Source organism: Chelonia mydas, chromosome 6, assembly GCF_015237465.2.
Source record: "Chelonia mydas isolate rCheMyd1 chromosome 6, rCheMyd1.pri.v2, whole genome shotgun sequence".
In the NCBI taxonomy this organism is placed as follows: Eukaryota; Metazoa; Chordata; order Testudines; family Cheloniidae; genus Chelonia; species Chelonia mydas.
In genome coordinates, this window is record NC_051246.2 from 67,621,970 (window position 1) to 67,643,295 (window position 21,326).

A 21,326-nucleotide genomic window follows, 5' to 3' on the forward strand; every position below is an offset into this window, starting at 1 on the left:
AGTGTTGATCGAATACCATATGATTGTTGTCTTGTTTGATGGAAAGATTGGTCATTATTTTCTATTTAGAAGGTGCAGTCAAGCCAAACTAGCTCCTTTTCCCCCCCTCCTTTTGGGAGGATCAGAAAAGTGGAAATAATGAAGCAAAAGTTTGCATTAGAAGTCTCAGAGAACTGGTTTAAAAATTTCACTGTCAAGGCTTTCATGCCTTAGGCCATCAGATCTCATACCAGTCATTAAGTCAGAAACACAATGTGGGAATTTGAGATTTTTTTGCTGGTAATACAAAAAAGCACATTGCATTTCCTTTTTTAATTAGTTTTTTTTTTTAATGGGAGCTTTCATAGAGTTCAGGAAGTAGAAGTGTCTGAATTACATGATAGACATTATTTGAATAATGAATTCAATCTTCATAACAATAGATAATTAGGAACAGAAAAATTTAAGTTGCCTGTGTAACTGGCTTACACATGGTCAGTTGATTAAGGAAAATGTACTTAGTACGTTGCTCAGCAATGCATTGAGTAGGTGCTACTGCTGTTAATTTCTGTTTAGTTAGTATTACTAGTTCAGATGGAAATACGTGGTTAACAGTTATGGTTAAGTGAATCTTTTATATTGCAAGGTGACAAGCAAAATGGGGTCACTGGCTGTGACTTGAATGTAGGAATCTGCACAAAGGTGGGAGTTTGTGACTACTAGCAGGTGTAGATATCAGCATCAGAATAAAGAAGTCTAACAGGGAAATAATTGAAATAGAGAATGGGAATGAAATTTTAATTGGGATTTGTGCACTGCTGTATTCTTCATTGGTCTTTACTATTTCTGTCTTAACATGTATGATCATCACTTCTTTATGATTTTCTTTTTTCGGCTCTTTTTTTTCTGTTTATCTCTCTTGGTCTAGCAAATCTCTTTATTACTTTCTACATTTTTGTAGCTATTTTTTAAAGTCTATTTTGATAATGTGTCCAAAAATCTTACCTCCATTCCCCATGCCTTTAAAATGACTGAGAGGTTTTTCCTTGGCTATGCACTCTCTCGCCTGTGGTATCTCAAGAACTTTGTTTGCATTCTAATGTAACTTCTCTCCTCAATCATATTAATATTTTTCAACTATATATCTGACACCTTTTAGTTGCAAAATTGTAGACTCTACTATTACTGAACATATATTTTATCTTACTAAAACAGTTATTTAATTCTGTTTTTGTTCTCCTTAGCAAGAGTATTTGGTTCAGGATTCTTGTGAAAAAAGGACAAGCCACTGAGAAAACAAACAAGTTACTCTAGTATGTGAAAGAGTTGAGGCCCATTTCACTGTTTTGTATTCAGCTTTCTGTACTGTACTATAATGTATTGATTGTATAGAAGACAAAAGCACAGCTTTCTCCATATCAATAGTTTAATCCCTTCAATAAGGGGTTTGTTGCTAACTATTCAGTTCTTTGCACTACTGATTGGAAATCCAGGGTATCCCACTGTGGTGTGGAAACAGTTGCACCATTTCCCTCATCAAAATTTTGATCTCTCAGATTGGTTGGCTTTCTAATGTTGATATTTCCAGTGCTTTAAAAATTATTCTGATTGAACCTGCATGTTGGTTTGTTGGAAACACTATTTTATTTCGGTGTTTCTTTGGCTGTTGCAGCATCTCCCAGACTTTTAAAATTTTTGCATTTTTTCTCAGCAGCTACTGTCTACATGTTAACATGATTAACTTTTTAAACATTTATATGATGATTCCATAATATCTTTATGCCCTTGCTTTATTTACTTTGAAATCAGTGTTCAGGTTATTCTTCTTTTGTTCACATGTGCAGTAGCTGAACTTTTTCCAGTGCTGTGCACTGTGTATCAGAAGGCAGGATGAAGGCTTTACTGTTCTGGAATTCCTCTTCCTGAAGAAAGATTTTGTTATTTCTATATAGTACCTAGTATGAAAATGGACTTCCATTGATTTCAAGTTACTTGCCATCCAGAAAAGTGCCCATATTCTTTTCCAGGTTTTAAGAGACTTTGCCTAAAGATTCTTTGTTAAAGGGGGTACAAACCCCAATCTGTTGTTCCTTTAGCAATTGCGGCATTCTGCATTTAAAAACTAATCATATGTTAAATATCCTTTTTGTTAGCAGGAAAAAATACCATGTTAGATTGTTCCATGGTTTACGTTTCCAGGGAGATATGACTCAGTGGCTTGACTTCAAATAGATCTCTCTAAATGGGAAATTTTAAGTATGTTAATCTTAATATATCAGTGAATTCATTTAAAATTTCTAATGATGGACGTTTAAGCTGAATTTGTTTAAAGTGATATCTTATGGGATATGAAAAGCTGCGGTGGTTCTTGTTTTTAATTAAAATAAAAATCCCAAACTGTTTGGGACAGAGCTTGTACACTTTACCTTACACATGCTAGATGGATGCCTAAATATTATACCTTGAGGGTGCTGCCAAAAATGGCGATGGGACTATAACTATCAGTGAGTTTGAGTAGCAATATTTTAGTGCCTCAGACTGGTTCTAGCTTTTTCTAAGCAGTTGCTTTGTAAAACTAATATGATTCATTGCTGTTTGTTCTACCCATGGGTTCTAGATAGCAGTCACTTTGGTGTCAGTTGGGACAGCGGTTCTCAACCTTTTTCTTTCTGAGGTGCTTTTTCAAGATGCTGTAAAAACTCCATGGCCCACCTGTGCCACAATAACTGGTTTTCTGCATGTAAAAGCCAGGGCTGGCATTAAGGGGTAGCAAGCAGGGCAATTGCCTGGGACTCTATGCTACAGGGCTCTTCCTAAGCTACATTGCTCAGACTTCGGCTTCAGCTCCAGGTACTGGGACTTCGGCTTTCTACCCTGAGCCTCAGTGAGTCTAATGCTGGCTCTGCTTGGCGGCCCCCCTGAAACCTGCTTGCAGCCCCCTAGGTGGTCCTGGACCCCTGGTTGAGAACCACTGAGTTGGGAGACCTATGAGTAGTTGCAGAGACACTGGAGTCCTTTGTCTTTGGGCTCAGAAAGAGAATCCTGTATTGGCTTACATTTGGAAGGGTATCTACATTAACATAAGGGCTAGATACTTTTTTTTTCTTTTTAACATGGAAGCTTAAATTCTACAGAAGTTAACAAGTTTGACCCTTTTTATTCATCTTCCTGTTTACTAATACAAGTAGGCAAGTGGGATTTTCAGACTCTGTATTGGGATCTACCATGAACCTGTTGTGCTTAGTGTAACATTAGCTTAGTTCTGAAGATTTTTGTTTTCTTTGTGGGAATGTTCCTTAAAGAGAACTTTGTTTGAATAGAGCAAATTAATTAAAAAAAAAATCTGCAACTGGTGAGTTTCATAATCACTAATGGAGGATCCTTTTTAGTGTTATTTCAAAGAGATCTGAATATATATATGATATATGGAAAAACCCCTGTAGATTTCTGTTTGTTAGATCAAAATTCATCCTCTCTGCTTCTATTCATATTACTTTTGAAACTTAAATGCCTGGTTCAGACGCTAGAATGATAAGTATCAACCATAGAGTTTTATGCGGCTGTTAATTACTGTCAGATATATCATAGTCCTGGAAAATACAAAGTTCTGTAAGACAACTTGTTTATATATAAATTATCTGGATTATTTTTGTGTTGAGATACGTAGTGTGTGTGTACTTTCAAAATATCATGTGCTAAGTGTTATTGGGAGATGGGGGTGACCTTCTGGTTAGTGCATAGGACTGTGAGACAGGAATTCCAAGTTGTAATCCCAGCTCTGAGATAGACTCCTTCAGTGGCTTTGGGCACAGAATTATTCTCTCTGTTTTAGTTTTCCCATCTGTAAAATTGGGATAACATTTACCTCACAGATGTTAAGGACTATTTGAGTGGTTTGAAGATGTAAAATTTTAAAATCAAATAGATCATGGGGAAAGTTCCATCTGTTGGCTTTTAAATATTGATAACTGATGTAAATATTACTGTCACACAACACATTTGCTTTTAAACCAGTTTATTCTTCTTATTGGTTTCTTTTGTCTTGGTATGAAGTACTAACTATAGTAGAAATTGAGGGCATCTAAAAGGAAAAGTTGTCTTTCGAATCTGTTTAAGAAGAGTTCTTTTACACTGAAACATAGCTGCTGCATGTTGGTATCACAGTGTCAGTTTTAATAGTATCTTTCCTTCAGCCAGAAAAGTAAGCAAATATCTTGCTTCACATCTGTTGCCTATTTTTTTGCTTAGCCAAGTACAGCTAATGGTTGCAAGAGGTGACATGTTGCTTGACAAAAAATACATGTCACTCTTCTGTCCAGTAACTATCTAATTTTGACATAATACTGAAAAACGTTTAAGTTTTTGTGTTTTTGAAATTAAAATATATTTATTGTTTTGTTTCTAAAGCCTTAAAATAACAAATTGTAATTGTTACTTCCATGCTTAATGTAAAATAATCTCTCTTTGTATTTCACATAGTCACCTGAAGTATGCAATGCAAATCTTACACCTTTTGTAGCAAGTATTTCAAAAAGAATTTGTTTTTCAACTTCCAACTTTTTCCAATCTGTCTGGTTCAGATAAATGATGGAAAAAATAAGCACTAAATTATGAAGTGGTAGTTGTAGGAATTTCTTAGCTGTCTTTTAAAAAATCCAAAGCATCTTGGTAGAAAACTTTTTGTGGCTCAGCTAAAATGCTTTGTAGTCTTTTCATATTTAGTCCATTTTGTGTGGTTTTTTTTGCTTGGGATATCAGCAGCGTCACCGATGGCTATGCACATGCTTTAATTTTGGCTGTGAGGTTGCAGACCTCTGTGGCAGAAAACCTGATTTCTTTTCTTTCATCCACTGACACCTAGGAACTACACATTTTTCTGTAAGAGGCCAATAATAAAACATCTTTTTAATGTCTGTCTTTGAGAGTTCACTTTATTGCACTATTCAAACTTCTGAAGAACTGGTGCTTGCAGAATAAAGCAAACTTCACTTGCTGTTGTATTACAAATGTGAGACCTAGTGTACCAGTAGAAAAAGGTAGATTAGAAATTAGTGGACAACAAATAATAATTTATATGCCCCTGAGAATGTGGAAAAGTAAATTCAAACCGGTAAAGACTTTTTTGAGAGGTATTGTCTCAGTGCAAATAGATTTTTTTTTTTTTTTTCCAAATTCATATAATAACTAAGATTGTCACTTCACAGGTAAACTATTATTTTAATTTGATCACCGGTAAGTATATCTTTTAGTTATTGTTCCGGACAACACTTCTTTACTGAATTGGCAGTCTGAATTCTTTAGACTTTAAGAATGAACTACTCAGTTAAGGAGCAACGCTATTTGGAGTCTATATTTCCCCTTCTCCTTAGTCCTTTTAATTAACTTATATTTGCCTGGAACTGTTTAATTGGATGGTGGCAAAGGAGATATTTGTGCATGTCTCATGTAAGTGGATACTGCACTCTGCAGAGTAAATGTTAGTGGGCCTGCCAGGTTTCTGCTGAATACAATCCAGGCTTCTAGTATTAAATGTATAATTTTGAAAGACTAAATTGGATTTTAAACTTCTAGGCTATGCTGAAGGACTGAATAATTCTACAAGGTTTATATGTTTAATATTCTCATCCCTTAAAAAACAAAACAAAAAAACCCAAAACATCTTGAGTTCATAAATTAGTGTATCTTTTACATACTACATTACATTGGCAGTATTGTTGTAGTTTCAATTCTCAAGTTGGCTAAACCTTTTGTTGTACGTATTTTGGTGACTTAAAAAAAAAAAAAAAAAGTAGACCAGCAGTTCTCAAACTTTGGGGTCCTAACCCCATTTTAATGGAGTCGCCAGGGTTGGCATTAGACTTGCTGGCACCCGGGGCTGGGTCTGAAGCCGAAGTCCTGAGCCAGAGGGCTTCAAAGCCCTGGGCAGCAGGGCTCAGGTTACTGGTCCCCTGCCTGGGGCTGAAGCCCTTGTGTTTTGACCGCTTTCCCCCGCCTCCCTGCCCAGGGCAGTGGGGCTCAGGCTTTGGCCCCCCCACCCGGGGTGGCGGGGTTCGGGCAGGCTCAGGCTTTGGTCCCCCCTCCCAGGGTCGAGTAGTAATTTTTGTTGTCAGAAGGGGGTCGTGGTACAATGAAGTTCAAGAACCTCTGAAATAGACCGTTATATTACTGTTCATGGTTGTGAGCAGCCTGAGCAAAGAATGAAATCTGGAGAACAATTTTCAAGCTAAAGCAAACTTGTGAAGGCAGAGAGAGAAGACAAATATTTATATAAAAAGCAACTCACTTGCCCAGTTCTTGTTTTTGCATTTTCCCTCTCTAGTTATTGAAAAAGATCACGTTTGAATGAAGGCTGTCTTCCTAACTGTCCCACTAGGCTTTCTGCTGCCTCCCCTGCAGTGAAGTCGTCAGCCTGTATTTCACATACCTTTGTTTCCATGGAAGTTACTGTGATGTCAAAAAGTCAGCATTATATCTTTACTTCAGCATGATGCAGAAAGAGTAGAGGTGATCTTTGTTAACACACCAACGCCTCTGTTAATTAGAGGAAATTATGAAATATGTACTAAAGGAAAATGGAATTGTATGTTTTTTTTCCTAAGATGAAAAGACATTTATCTTTTTGGCTTTATTAAAGGCTTGTCTACATGGGGAAATTGACTGCAATAGTTGTTGGGGAATAATTCCCCCCGTGGATGCACTTATTCAGGATTAAGAGTGCCTTTTTCCGGTTTAGTTTAATTCAGTTTGGAAGCAGATTAAGCTAACCTGGAAAATGGCACTCTGATTCCTGAAAAAGAGGGTATGTTTATACTACCACTTATGTCAATATAACTTAATGCTGTTCAGGGTGTGAATAAGTCACCTCCCTGAGAGACATAAGTTACAGGGACCTAAACGGCCGGTGTGGACAGTGCTGTCTTGGCGGGAGAACTTCTCCGACATAGCTGCTGCTGCTCGTTAGGGGTCGATTAATTAAGTCGATGGGAGAGCTCTCTAGTGTAGCCAATAGCCAGTGTGTCCACACAGGAAAATATTGTAGAATTGCTATTCTTCTTAAATTCACATCTTAATTTATTGCAGAATAACCCACTCCTGTAGTCAACCCTTAATCTTTAAACCTACTTAGATTTGTTTGTCATTTAGTAACACACTGTTATGACATCCTTTTAATTGAGCACTGTGGTACAAGTGTTTACTTTCAGATGTGAAAAGAGAATTTTAAAGGGCCATCAGTATACTAGGCTAAATAAAAAAGGAGGACCAACCTTTCTCCTCCCCGAACGCTAAAGGAGTTATCTTGTTTGATTAATATCCATAATATCAATGTTTATTGTCTTCACATAAATGTTGATGCAGTCAAATTTTTAAACTGAGTGATAACTTAGAAGGACTATTAAAACAAGTGAATAGCAATGAACAGGTAACTCTTATATGACAGATGTCATCCATACTAGTTTAGAGCACTGCTTTGGTAAAATACAACTAGTCAAAAAAGCCATTATATGTTGAGACTGCCAGTTGTGGTCAAACCGCAATATTTACAAGTGAATGCTTTCACACTAGAACAGCTGAAAAGTACATTTTGCAATTTTCTGTAGTTGGGACAACTACCATTTTATTCCTTTTAATGTGTTTAATTTCAGCATCGTCATTACTTACAGGGAGATATTTATCTCAAACTGCCAACAGGTTTATTCCTGTCAAGGACAAGAGAGCATACATTGTGGACATGCTCTTCAGCTTGCTCAGCAGCTGATATGGTATATAGTTCTCTTGAAAACTGGAAAAAACAAATACTTACTTCAGACCATCATCTGTGCAAAATCGGAAAAAAAAACAATATGAAAGTTAGATTTTGGTCTCGTTAGTTGACTTTTATTATTTATAATATTTAAATTTCTGTAGTGCACAAGCAAGACTGATCACATACAGTCCCATCATCAATAAGTGTACAGCCAAAGAAGACAAATAACCCTGTGCAGGATTGGAAGGGGAAGAGATTTTGGGTGTTTGATTTTTAAAATTGCAAATTTGTATATGTTGTAAGTGTCAAGTATTCCCAATTACTTTTTAGCCTAACCTTTATTAATGGTTGATTTCTCATGGATGTCAAAGCAGAAGGCTAGGAGATTTAAAGATGGAGAAGACAGTGGCCTTACAAACAAGTTCAGGGAGAAGGACGTAAGGGGGCACTGTGAAAGGAGATGTTTGTGTGGGAAGCTGACAGATGAATCAGATGAGACCAGCATCTTGGGCAGATTGGGGTATGCATGATGCTTTAAGAAACAGCAGAGAATTAGGGAGGAGAACAGTTTGTAGAGGGCTTTGAAGAGGGAGAAGAAGCTTGCAGTTGATGTGGTGAAAGGGGTATCCAGGGAGAGAGTGAGAAGTCAAGGAAATTATGTTTAGCAGCTGTGTTTTGAATGGATTGGAGAGTAGAAATATGGGTGTTAAGGAAACTGGGGGGGGGGTAATGAAAACAGGAGACGATGAGAATTTTGTCTGTGGTCTCTGAACTGTGGGGCATACCCCCCCTTGATGGATATAGAGGAAAGTTTGGGGAGGGAGCAGCAGGGCCCAGGCTAGCCCCCATGGGGCTGTAGCTCTGTTCCGGTCCCAGCTCTGGCTCCAGCTCCAGCTACACTCCGCTCTCCTGCCCAGTTTCCTGGTCCCAGCCACAGCTCCACGCTGCCACCCTGCTCCAGTCGCCAGCCCAGCTCTGCCTCATTCCCTCTCTGTCCCCAGTCTCAGCTCTGCCTCTAACCCAACTCCTTCTCCTTTCGCCAGTTCATCCCCAACTCTGTCTTCAGCCCAATCTCCTCTGCTGAGGCAACTGTGCAGTAATTTGGGGGTAGGATAGCACGGACAGATTCTGTTACTGTAAGTAGGGGGTGTGAAGGTAAAAAGTTTGAGGCACTAAAGGGTCTAGAAAAAAGAGAAAGATAGGAAGGATGTTAGAAATGTTTGGGAACAAGAAGAGGTAAGATTTGGACACAGCCTGAATGTGTGGGGCAACTGAAATGGAAGAGTCCAATGTGATCACAAAGTTACAGGCCTGAGAGATTGGGAAGATTATTGTGTTAACAATGGTAAAGTGGAGAGTGAAGAGAGTTTTGGGGGGAAGATCAGGAATTTAGCTTTGGCCACGTTAAGTTAAAGTTGACAGCAGAACATCCAGCATAAGAGAGTGGAGAAAACAGATATTTGGCTCTTGTTGGAGGGTATGGTGGTTTTGATGTATTCCAGTAGTAGTAGAGATTTTTGAGTCATTTGTGTAAATATGCTAGTTGAAACTGTGAGGTGTAAAGGAAGAAGAGATGGGGGCTAAAGAGATGCTTTCCCCCGGGTTTCCCCTGTGGTTCCCTCTTGGAGAGTGAGAGGAGGGATGAGGAAAACCAACCAGAAGAGAAACAGAGGGGTGGGGGGAAAACCAGGTGAAGTGCTGCAAAGAACACAATCAGTTTGGAGTTTTGGCTGTTGCTTCTCTTCAGATTCTAGAAGGTTAGCTCCAGTCCTAGCTGATTGCTAGGGCCTTGGGTATATAGTAGAACCTTCTACCCTCAGCTTCACATAGGCCTTTTCCTATTATGATTAGATGATGCAATGGCTAAAACACATGTGCCTTCTTATACTAGAGCTATTGCTATCACCACTGGTGCAGCTCATTTCTGCAAAAAGTGCCAGTGTAGATACTGGTTTAAGGACTCTAACGCTGTTTAATGGTTTCTCATTACAGTTATTTTAAATAGATCTGGGAATTGGATAGTCATCTTGAGGTACCAGATATAAAGTTATAACAATGGATAATGAAGAAGGTATATTTGTTTTTGTGTGACCTTCTATATTCCATTTACCTTCTCTATTGGAGCAAGAGTAGAGTTTCTGATGCTGTGCTGTGCTATTTCAGTAACATTTACAGGTGGCAACAAAAAGTTCTTGGCTATGCTACAGTATGTGGGTGTTACATGCATATGCTTGCAGCTAAAGTAATTAAGCACCATTGAGAGCTAACATTTTAAAAAAATCAAGTAATTATATGCACAATATGATGCAGGAGTACCCCTGTTTAAGTTGTGGTTGGTTTATGCATCTACACTGTTCAACTGTAGCTAATAAATCAGGTAAAAAATCCTTTCCATTTTAGGGGCTTAGAGTTGTTGCCAAGTAAAAAATACTTTTTGAATGCATGCTTTTTTAAAGAAACTGATATCCTTACTTGTGTCATTAATAAGTTACTGTGTATTATATTTGCATCGCTTGATTTTCAATGCAAATATTTCTATTTAAAAAAATAAGGAATAGCGAACAGGTAACCTTCTTTGCTGTTACCTTAGTGCTCAAGTGTAGGTGAAAAAAAAGCTCTTGACATTTTGGAAAATCTTTTGGCCTCTTACGGGCATGTCTACACTACAGCCCTAAGATCTCCCTATGTTAGGTCCACATTACCCTCATGTTGGTGGTGCGTGTCCTCACCAGGAGTGCTTCCACTGACTGAAGAGGGGGCAGTGTGGTGGGTGAGAGCCATGGCTCTTAGTTCCGTGTGGCTCCCCGTTGGGAGCCCAGCTGCGCCCCCCACCCCGCTCTTGGCTCTCCGTTCCCAGCTGGGAGTGGGGAGCCTCTGGGCTTGCAGCCTGGTTGGGAGTGGGGAGCTGGGGGTAGCCGCTGTCCAGCTTTGTCAATTTCATGGCTCCATGCTGGAGCAACCAACAGCCAATGTAAGTAAGGCAATGTCTACAAAGATGCTGTGTTGCCCCTAACTACCCCAACATAAATTCTATGTCTCTCATGGAGGTGCAGGTATTTTGTCGATGTAGTAGGGAGCCTACATTGGCCGGACAAGGCGGTATGTGTTGTATATTGACCTAATTAGGTTGATGTAAGCTGCCTTACATTGACCTAACTGTGTAGCATAGACCAGGCCTTATCAAGTGTGCGTTGGTACTGAGAACATAGAACAGCAAAAGCTTGGTGTCAGTGGAGTGTATCTTTTCCAAAAGGCAGAAACCAAATCTGTGCTAACCATGAAGCGCCACTGCTGTTTTGGTTTGGATATATCTGTTGGTCCTAAAAGTCATTAAGGTGTGTATGCATAGTATGGGCAAAACTTGAGGATATGAGTTGTCATTGTTTCTAATTCAGTTATTAACTTGTATTTAAAGGTTTCTTTGCTTTGGAAAAGAAATCAAGTAGACTGCAAAGGTCCATAGCTGTACTATAGTGTAGCCCTTCACAAATATGTCTGATCCATGCTTATTAATGATGATTGAGTATTTGTGTGCAGTGTTGTTGTAGCTGTGTTGGTCAAGGATATTAGAGAAACAAGGGTGGGTGTCAATAGCTATCTCTGGAATTAAACACAACAGTTGTTTTGCACAACAGTTTAAGATAAGAGAAGAATACTTTAGTAGGCTTAAAATATAAAGAGAAATGAGATTAGCCAACTAAATTACCAAATTGGAATTTAGTCAAGACCCTGAAGCTAACATCTGTGTAGTTTTGTGAAAAGTGCCAAGGCGATTTTCATTGACTTCATGTGCTCAGGACCCTATTTCTACATTTTATCCAGAAGGTGGCATCTCCTACAGAACAGCATGTTGCCCTGTGGCCTCATGTTTGGGTATTGGTTCAGTACTGATTTAGCCTGATCTTGTTCACTTATGAGTGTTAGTGAGAGTGCATTCTGAGATGGCATTTATTTTTGTTTACATTTCTATAACACTCATCACTATAGCACATCTCACTCATTACAGAGTTTAATCATCACAACATCCTTGTGAAGTATGGTAATAGTATTTTTCCCCTTTCAAAAAATAAGCATACTCAGATACCAGTGTTGTGTGACTTGCCTGGAGGGTGCACAGGTAACCTGCAGAGCCACGAATAGAACTCAGAGTTACTGACTTCCATTCTTTTGCCTGATTAGTGACTAAGATTAGTAGAATAATGTTCCAATATAATATGTGGTGGTGCTACAAAAATGTTGTATTAAGTAACTCAAACTGCTTTAGGCTTTCTTTGCCTGCTAAGATTCTCATTCTTAGTTTGATAGTAAACTATTGTCATACATCTTGAGCTGTAATAATAAAGTGAGACACACAGTATATAAAACTGCAGAATGAACAGAGCAAGCTGATGCATGCAACAAATAGGACCCTGAGGAATCTGTAAACCTGAAGTGCATTTATAAGAAACTGTCAAACCAAAGGCTGTCAGAAGTACATGCGTTTTAAAAAATTAAGCTAAATCAGGATATAACTGGGGTAAATATCCAATAAAGACTGGGAAGTTTTGTTTTACAAGTTGCATTTTGACCACTTTTTGGTGTTCAAGAAAAGTTGTATTAAATTAGATTTAAAGTACTGTCTGGCTGCACTGAAATGTGTGGTCTATTAAACCCCTGTGCTGAGCCTTGTTAAAAATGACAAATGAGCCTCATGTTGTAACTCAACATTTTCCCCATTTTAGTTGGTAGCCTACTGTATGTATATGCTTGGATAGTATTGTTTTTTAGTTTTAAGTCCCACTAGCACAACTTACTACATTGCTGGAAGCACATTCTCATAAAACATGCTGAGATGGCTGTATTGCTGGAAATGAATTGCTATGCTGCATGGTGACTTGGGGGTTGGTTTAACTCAAACATTATTAAAGTCTTAGGTCTGCATAGATGTGCACATGTCATTCCTCTAAAGTTTATTTGGAGTATTAGAGAAGTTCACAAAGAGATTGGGTGTTAATTTCCCATCGAAGCCTTTTCTGAATGCTACCAACTGAGAAGTATTTTATGAGATTTTGCTTCAATGAAGCACCTATAAACAGATATTTTGTTTGCATATATCTGTCCTCAGACTGCAAGCATGAGTAATCTTCCTTTCTTAAAGTGTTTTGATGTTAATATTAAGGAAGAACTTTTTCATTGTCCCTGAGTGAGATGCATAGGCTGAAATTTGAAGGTTAGTAAGTATGCTTTTGTGGTTCTGTACACCCCGATCCCTTGCCTAAGATCTGATACAGAACTCATTCAAGTCAGGTGGTTCCAAGACCTCTTCTATCAGCACTTCAGTCTGGGACAGTTCCTCAGATATGTCCCCTAAAAAGAATGGCTCAGATGTGGGAATCTTCCTCACATGCTCTGTGGTATAGACTGATGCAAAGAATTCATATAACTTTTCCGCAATGGCTTTGTTTTCCTTGAATGCTCCTTTAGCACCTCAATCGTCCAGTGGCCACACTGATTGTTTGGCAGGCTTCCTGCTTCTGATATACTTAACAAAATTGTTTTTGTCATTTTTTGTCTTTTGTTAGTTGCTCTTCAAATTCTTTTTGGCCTGCATAATTATGCTTTTACACTTGACTTGCCAGAGTTTGTGATCCTTTCTATTTTCCTCAGTATGATTTGACTTCGAATTTTTAAAGTATGCCTTTTTGCCGCTAACCACCTCTTTACTCTGTTTCGGCCAAATAGAGGAATTTAGCGGAAGCGCTCAGTAACTTTTTACTTTTAACTACAGTGCTACTGTAGTGGGTTTCATTGGTGTCCCGTCCCCCCCCCCCCACAAGGATGTTAAATTTAATTACATTATGGTCACTCAGTTTGGCCATCTCTGTCATTCCTATATATTTTATTATACCCTGGTATTACCACATCCCCATTGATTATCAAAGTTCCACCCACTTTCTGTGATGCCTATTATATCAATATCCTCATTTAATACCAGGAACTCAAGTTCGCCCACCTTAGTATTTAGACTTCTAGCTTTGTATACAAGCACTTATAAAATTTTGTCAATATTAGTTGTCTACCTTCATGTGATGTAATTCAATCGGACTCTGTTTCATATGATTGTTTCCCTTCAGTTCCTACCTGTGTTTTATCAACTTCTGCTGTTTCTTTGTTAATACATCTATCTAGATGTCTTGAGGTCCATAACTTTCATAGCCGATAGGCAATTCATGATGTGGTTCTTCTGGTCATCACAAAACCAACTACCTGTATTTCTCATAATCAGATCCCCCAATTATTATTACCTGTCTTTCCTAATAACTGGGGACTCCTCCCCAGGATGGGGAGCCTCGGTGTGAGAAGAAACCATGACATCATCTGGAAGGAGGATCATCAATATAGGATCATTTCCCTCTGCTCCAGCTTGATGCTTTCCTTCCCCAAGACATTCATTCTCCTGAATATCACAGAGGCTGTCATAGTGGGGGTGGAGCCATTTTATTGTGTGCTGGAAAGTCTTGTGTATATACCTCTCTGTCTCCCCTGGCTCCTCCAGTTCAACCACTTTGGTCTCAAGTGCCCATCCTGTCTCTCTGAGGGGCTATGAGCTACTTGCCCGAAAGGCACACGCATGCTACCTTACCACAAGGCAGGTAATCCATACATGCTGGTAATTTCAGTGCAATAAATGGATAGCCCCCACGCTGCTGCTAGACTTCTGCCTGCATTATTTTAACTTCTTCAGCTTTTGGGGGGGGGCTTGGGTTTGGGGACGGTGTATGGTTGCTTAAGTTAGGGAATATTAGGTGTATTTGGCACTCCCACTCACCCTCTAAACTTCTTCACAAAACTCTCGTTTGCTGCTCGCTGTTCACTAGCTCCTGCTCATGCTATGGAGCTGGCTTTAAATTAAACCACTGTTTTTATCTGAGTAAGCTCTGCTGTTAACATATCCTAAAGGGATTAGGGATCAAAGCCTGGTTAAGAAGCTGTCAATCTTGCCTACCATGCCGCTAGGCTCAACAGGACACTCTCTCCCCACAACGGACCACATTATAAACTTCCATCAAGCAGACACATTTCAAGCAAACTAACAAATGCACCCCAAAGGGCACGTTGTCGCTCCTCCTTTGCCTGAAGAACTCTCTCACAAAACTCCAGCTTGCTGCTTCAGTTCGCTAGCTATCGAGAGTCTATTGTAATATTGCTTATCAGGAACATTTGGGGGGTGGGGGGGCATGCAGCAGGGCCTGGGCCAGCCCCCATGGGGGGTGGGTAGGGAGTGCCATGCCCCAGGCTCTGTTTTCAGGCCAGAACTGCCCCCAGCTCCCGTTCCGCCCCCTGCCCAGCTCTGTCCTTATTCCCTCTCTGTCCACAGACCAGCTCTGCCCTCACTGACTCTTTGACCCCAGATCAACTCTGCCTCTAGCCCCAGCTCCTCCCCCATCCCCAGTTCAGTCCTCAACTCTGCCTTCAGCCCAAGCTCTGCTGCTGAGGAAGCCTTAGCTTTGCTGTAATGGATGAGGGGTGTGGACAGATTTCATTAATGGTAAACTGGTGGTGGGGGGGAACGACTGGAAAAGTTTGTGCACCACTGTTCTAAAGTGACATCAGTTAATTTAGGCCTTTAGAAATTGAATATGGATAGAAGAGTTTTCATGACTTTTTAAAAATTTTTTAATGAAGTGCCTTGTGTATAGTGGTGAGTTTTTTAAGTTAAACATTCTTTTGCAATGTTGTGATCCAATGTGAACATAACATTGTGCTATACAGGGGAACCAGAAAGTAAAATAGACTGTTAATGTGAAAAGGAATATAGGCCTTTATCCTGGGATTCAGAACACACATGCACACTACTGAACGTGCACGGATCTCTTTTGAAGACAATGGAGCCCTGTGCAGGTGCTGCAAATTGCAGAAATGGGGGGCCTTTGGTAGTGTTTCTCAATCTTGGGGTAGGTTGTGGGACGGGTTCAGAGGAGTTGCAAGTGCAGGGCTGGTCTTAGGAGGTGGCAAGCATGGTAGTGCCCGGGGCCCCACATCGCAGGGGGCCCCGTGAAGCTAAGTTACCAGCTTCAGCGCCCTGGGCGGTGCGGCTCTGGCTTCAGTCTCCCAGGCAGCCAGGCTTGGACAAGTAAGTTAGCTTTGCAGGACCCTCCTCTGGTGTGGGGCCCCGGGCAGTTTCCCTGCTTGACACCGCCTAATGCTGGCCCTGAGTGTTCTTCATAATTTACTTAATGATATTTAAGATGAGGTGGGGGGTTGCAATTTTTAAAGTTTTGGAGGGGAGGTCACAAGAAGGTTGAGAAACACTGCCTGAGGGCATGCCTAAGCATACAGCACTGTAGTGCCACAGCTCTGCTGCTGCTGCGCATCTGGTGAAGACGCTCTATGCCAGGATGGGCAAACTTGGCCCGACGGCCACATTGGTGTTGTGAAACTGTATGGAGGACCAGGTAGGGAAGGCTCTTCCTTCCCCAAACAGCCTGGCCTCTGTCCCCTTCCACTTCCTGCCTCCTGACTGCCCCCCCCTCAGAATCCCCGACCCATCCAATGCTCCTTTTCCCCTGACCGCCCCCTCCTGGGATTCCCGCCCCAAACTGCTCCTGGGACCTGACCCCCATCCAACCACCCCTGTCCCTTGACTGCCCCGACTTTTATCCACACCCCTGACAGCCCCCCTGGGGATTTCCATGCATATCCAACACCCTCTGCTCCCTGTCCCCTGACTGTCCACTGGGACCCTCTGCCCCTTATCCAAGCCCCCCGCACCCTTACCATGCTGCTCAGCACAGCAGGAGCTCGCAGCCCGCGCTGCCTGGCAGGAGCGGCAGGCCAGAGTGCTGGTAGCGCAGAGTGCTGAGGCTGCAGGGGATGGGGGACAGGGGCTAGCCTCACCGGCCGGGAGTTCAGGGGTCGGGCAGGACGGTCCCGCGGGCGGTAGTTTGCCCACCTCTGCTCTATGCCAACAGGAGAGCTCTGTGAATAGCAGAAGCAATGTCAGTGGGAGAAGCTCTCCCGCCGGCATAGCTTTGTGCAAATGAGGGCCTATGTCAGTGTAACTATGTTGCTTGGGGGGTGATTTATTCACAACTCTGAGCAACATAAGTTTTGCTGACATAGTCTGTAGTGTAGACATAGCCTTAGATAATACCTTCTATCCTGCAGGATTCGAGATTTAACACAAACAATTAATACATGAGATACACATCCGCTTCAACAGAAATGCAGCCAACTCTGTTGTGAAACATAGTCACTGTTAACTGTGTAGGACAAGTTGAAAAGAGATAGAAATTAAGAGGCCTGGATGAATTTTGGCAGGCAAAATATAATTACCCCCAATCTTGACATTTAGCCTTTCTTTTTAAGAGGACTTTTAATGACCCTGAATAGTAACGACACCATTTCTTATGTCATTAAAAAGAGAGCACCTTCATCAGCACAGTGGCACTTAATACTTTGCTGGGAAACTGGCCCCATATTGTTGTGGAGGAAAGAGTATCACCTACTGAATGATACTTCCTGTATCACTTAAGTGTTCATTCAGGGCTTCACATTCACATTGACAGCATGTCCATTTAAACCATCACCCCTAAGACATAGCATAAAGCACAAAGGGAACCTAAGGATCCCTGTGATAGTCTTTCCAGATTGTTTTGTAAAAAGAAGAATTTTGACACTGTTCAGGGATCTGGGTTCCAAATGCTAGCCTCTCCGCTCAGTTAATGGACCCTGACCACTCCATCCATAATAAACATATAGTTTTTCAAGGACCATGTCTCAAATACTTCAAGAAAATACACAACCTTAAATTAGTTAAGATATATTAAAGTAGACAATACTAACAATATTTACACAGCAATAATTCACACAAAAGACAAACGTCAACAACTAATAGGGTAGGAGAGGATAGTTGGTGAAAGAGGTATGCAAAAAAAGTTTAGTGTGCTGGAAGCAGGTAGTATACCTAATACAAAAGCACTGTTTGTGTAACCACTATAACTGTTTGATTACAAACAAAAAACCATTGGTATGAACATACATGTTCGTGTTTAAAACTATTAGAAATGACCTCTCCTACTAGCAAAAGAAAACTTGTTTAACTTAACATAATGACTGGTCAACCACCACCCTTATCACTCCCTGCTTTGTCTGATCTGCTGACAGCCTGAAGTCAGTGGGAGTCTTTTCATATACTTCAGTGAATATTGGATCAGGTGCATAGGCCCCAATCCTGCAAACACTTACATACCAAGCTTTAAGCATGAGTAGTCCCACTAGTTCAATGGAACTACTCATGTTATCAAAATCAAACAAATGTGTTTGCATGATTAGGGCTTTACACAGTAAGGCCACGTCTACACTACAAAGTAAAGTTGACTTTATGTAAGTCGACATCAAGCCTCCGATTTAAGCAACTCAGTCTTATGGGTCCACACTATAATCATTGTGACGGCAGAGTGCATCCTCACTAGCAGGGCTTGCACTGATGCACAGAACACTACACTATTGGTAGCTATCCCACAGTGCATGTAGACGAGTGGAATTTGGTGTGGACTTGCAATGCCTTATGGGACGAAAACAGTTGTGCAGGTGGTTATGGGAACATGGCGTTTGCCACTGATTTCAGGGAAGGAAGGTAAGTGCATCATAGGAGGCTAACAAACCAAGCCTTTTTCATACCTTTTTTCGTAAGCCTGGGTTACCCATACGATGCCATAGCATGGACCCCACTCAGCTGTACACTTGTTGTTGTGAGCATTACAAACACCTTGCGCCTTATCCTACAATATTTACACAGCCGATACAGGGGCTGCTGCACAGAACAATGTGATGCCACGCAAGCAGCCCTGCTGGAAGACAGAGTGGAGTAATTCGCAATTGCTGGCAACAGTCTCACATCTGCTTGACATGGTTGAGCGCCACTTCTGGGCCCAGAAAACAAGCACTAACTGGTGGGATCACATCGTTATGCAGCTATAGAATGACAAGCAGCGGCTGCAAAACTTTCGAATGCGCAAGGCCACTACACAGCAACTACATTGCTGTGTGTATATATGTGTGTGTGTATGTATATGTATATGTATACAAAAGTGAAATGCCAGATTTATGGCTGCCCATACAACCTTAGTACCTTTTATGTCCATCCTGTGGAAAAAACAGTATCTGAATTAAGGTAGCACATTTATGGATGTGTATGCAATTAATTTTCAAGTGTTGGATTTTGTGACCTAAATGCTTTTTTAAACAGTTTATTTTAGCTTGTAATTACTTAAGGTATGTCTGCACTGCCCACGTTACAGCACGGCAGCACTGTGACATGGGCAGTGTAGAAATGCTTTATCACTGCGGGAGAGCTCTCCTGCAAGTGGTGGCAGCTTTATCACCGGGATTGCAGCTCCCAGAGATAAAGTGCTCTCTATACTGGCACTTTTCAGCGCTAAAACTTTTGTCGCTCAGGGGGGTGTTTTTTCACACCCCTGAACGACAAAACTTTTAGTGCTGAAAGTGGCAGTGTAGACACAGCCTTAGATTTTCTTCAGAAGAAAAGTAAAACACAAGTTATTCCATTTGCAATTGTAACAACCCCCTCAACATGAATCAACAGCAGGGTCTGAACTATGAACTTTCAGCAGTGCAACACAGACTGATACCACTAAGTTACAAGACTAAGGGCTTGTCTACACTCACTCTGCAGTGCAGTAGCACTTAGTGAAGACACTATCTATGCTGATGGGAGACCTTCTCCCATCAGTGTATGTAATCCACCTCTGAGAGGTGGTAGCTATGTTGACGGAAGAGGCCCTCCCATTGACATAGCACTGTCAATATGAGGAGTTAGGTCAGTATAACTACATTGCTCAAGGTGTGGATTTTCCACACCCCTGAGCAATGTAGTTATACCAACATAAGTTCCTAGCGTATACCAGCTGGCAGCAAGAGGAAAACCATTATCCCAGAGAGGTCATGAATCACTGGGTCCTGAAGCTAGGTGTTAGGGCTGGTGAGTTCAGGTGGGAGCTCACCCTGCCCTGACCCCACCCCTCTTTCTCCCCTCTCCTGGACATGGGGAAACTCTAGGCCCCATAATGATGGTGGGGAGCAGTGGAGAAAGAAAATGGGCTACTGGGTCCAGGTGATGATTCTGAGAGTGGCTAGAAGGTGTGGGGAGAAGGGGAGTTCAGCCCAGTTTCTGTCACATGAGTGGTGCCACCAGAGAGGAGCATGGGCCATTATGGCCATGCACTAGGTCAGGAGTCTGACAGTTCCTATACTATCATACTATCAAGGCATTTGGGAGAGGAGTCTTGTTACTTGTATATAATATTGTACTCTGACTGTTGGGCAGTTCTAGGCCTTTCCCTTAACAGGCAGGTAGTGCTCCTTTGTGGGTTCCTTCTGCTACCTGCCTGGTCTGATATCCAAATTCTGGATCTTTGGGTAAGTATTTAAACAATAAACTTAATTGTAGAAGTGAAAATCATGAACACAGGCTCTGTTGGTCAGTCAGAATCACAGTGGGGCAACCTAGCTAGCAGATAATTCACCAGAACTGGTAACAGTATATAATATATATTAACAATTGACCATCGGTACAGAGAACACCTCAACAAATCAGGAACTGTTGCTGGGTAAACTAGTAATTGCTACTGTGCGGAGTAAGACTAGTACCCTTCACATGAATCATAACTGGAGTTCCACATTTTTGCTTTTTTACCATTTTTAACTGATTGCCAGCTTTTTTTAATTGAAGAATTCAGTTTTTACTGAGTTACACCCATTTATCAATCCATTCACTATTTTTTCAGGTTATTTTGTTAAATTCTAATGCTTTACGTGATTGTTGTATCCTGTAGTTCTGCAGTTTGAAGCAGTTCAACTGTGTAAAACACAGAACACGCACATGGTGGAAGTTGGAAAATCAAGCAATATTAACATCACTCTATGATGGGCTCACAAGGAGATGCTGCCCGCCTATTTCTTTGCATCTGTTTAAATAATCAGTCTTCCACAGATAAAGATAAATAAGGTAAACATGGGACAAAAATACAAATCTATGCCTGAATACCAACAAGAAAATAAGAGCTTAGAAATTTTAAAGAAAAGTAAAGATGGGAGTCAAGAGGATGCATTGCACTGCAAGTACTGGAGCATTGAGGTCAGTGCTCGGACTGACAATAAAGGAGCGTGTTGAAAGCAAGCGATACAAGAAGTTTACAGAATAAAGTGAGCTTCGGGATAAACAGTCAGTATCAGGAGCTTTCACTGGGGTTTTAATGAAAGAGAGAACTCAGCACAATTGTGTCAATGAAATTGTGTGTGCTCTTTGCTTTGCTGGACAGCCACGGTTAATTTCAGAGGGACCTACTGGTGACTTTATGTAACAATACTGTCCAGCAGCAAAACCCCTTTCTAATGCAGACAATCTCACTGGTAAGTATCTGAAAGAAAATGATGATGCTTTAGTATCTAAACCATGGAATGAATTGATGGAAATGTGGTGTCTAGTCTAATTTTTGATGAGTCTCCTAATGCTTTGGACTGTCTGATTCTTGGCCTTTTGTTTTTGTTTTTTGATATCAAAGAGAATAAATCTGCATTATTTTGTGCTGATGTGATATTC

The 21,326-nt window shown here is 40.9% G+C and overlaps 1 protein-coding gene across 26 annotated transcripts in view; it reads left to right on the forward strand.

The window, feature by feature from the left end:
- The window catches only part of SIPA1L1 (signal induced proliferation associated 1 like 1), a 376,811-nt gene that overhangs the window by 2,398 nt on the left and 353,087 nt on the right, over nt 1-21,326 (forward strand). The gene's annotated exons all lie outside the window — the stretch shown is intronic.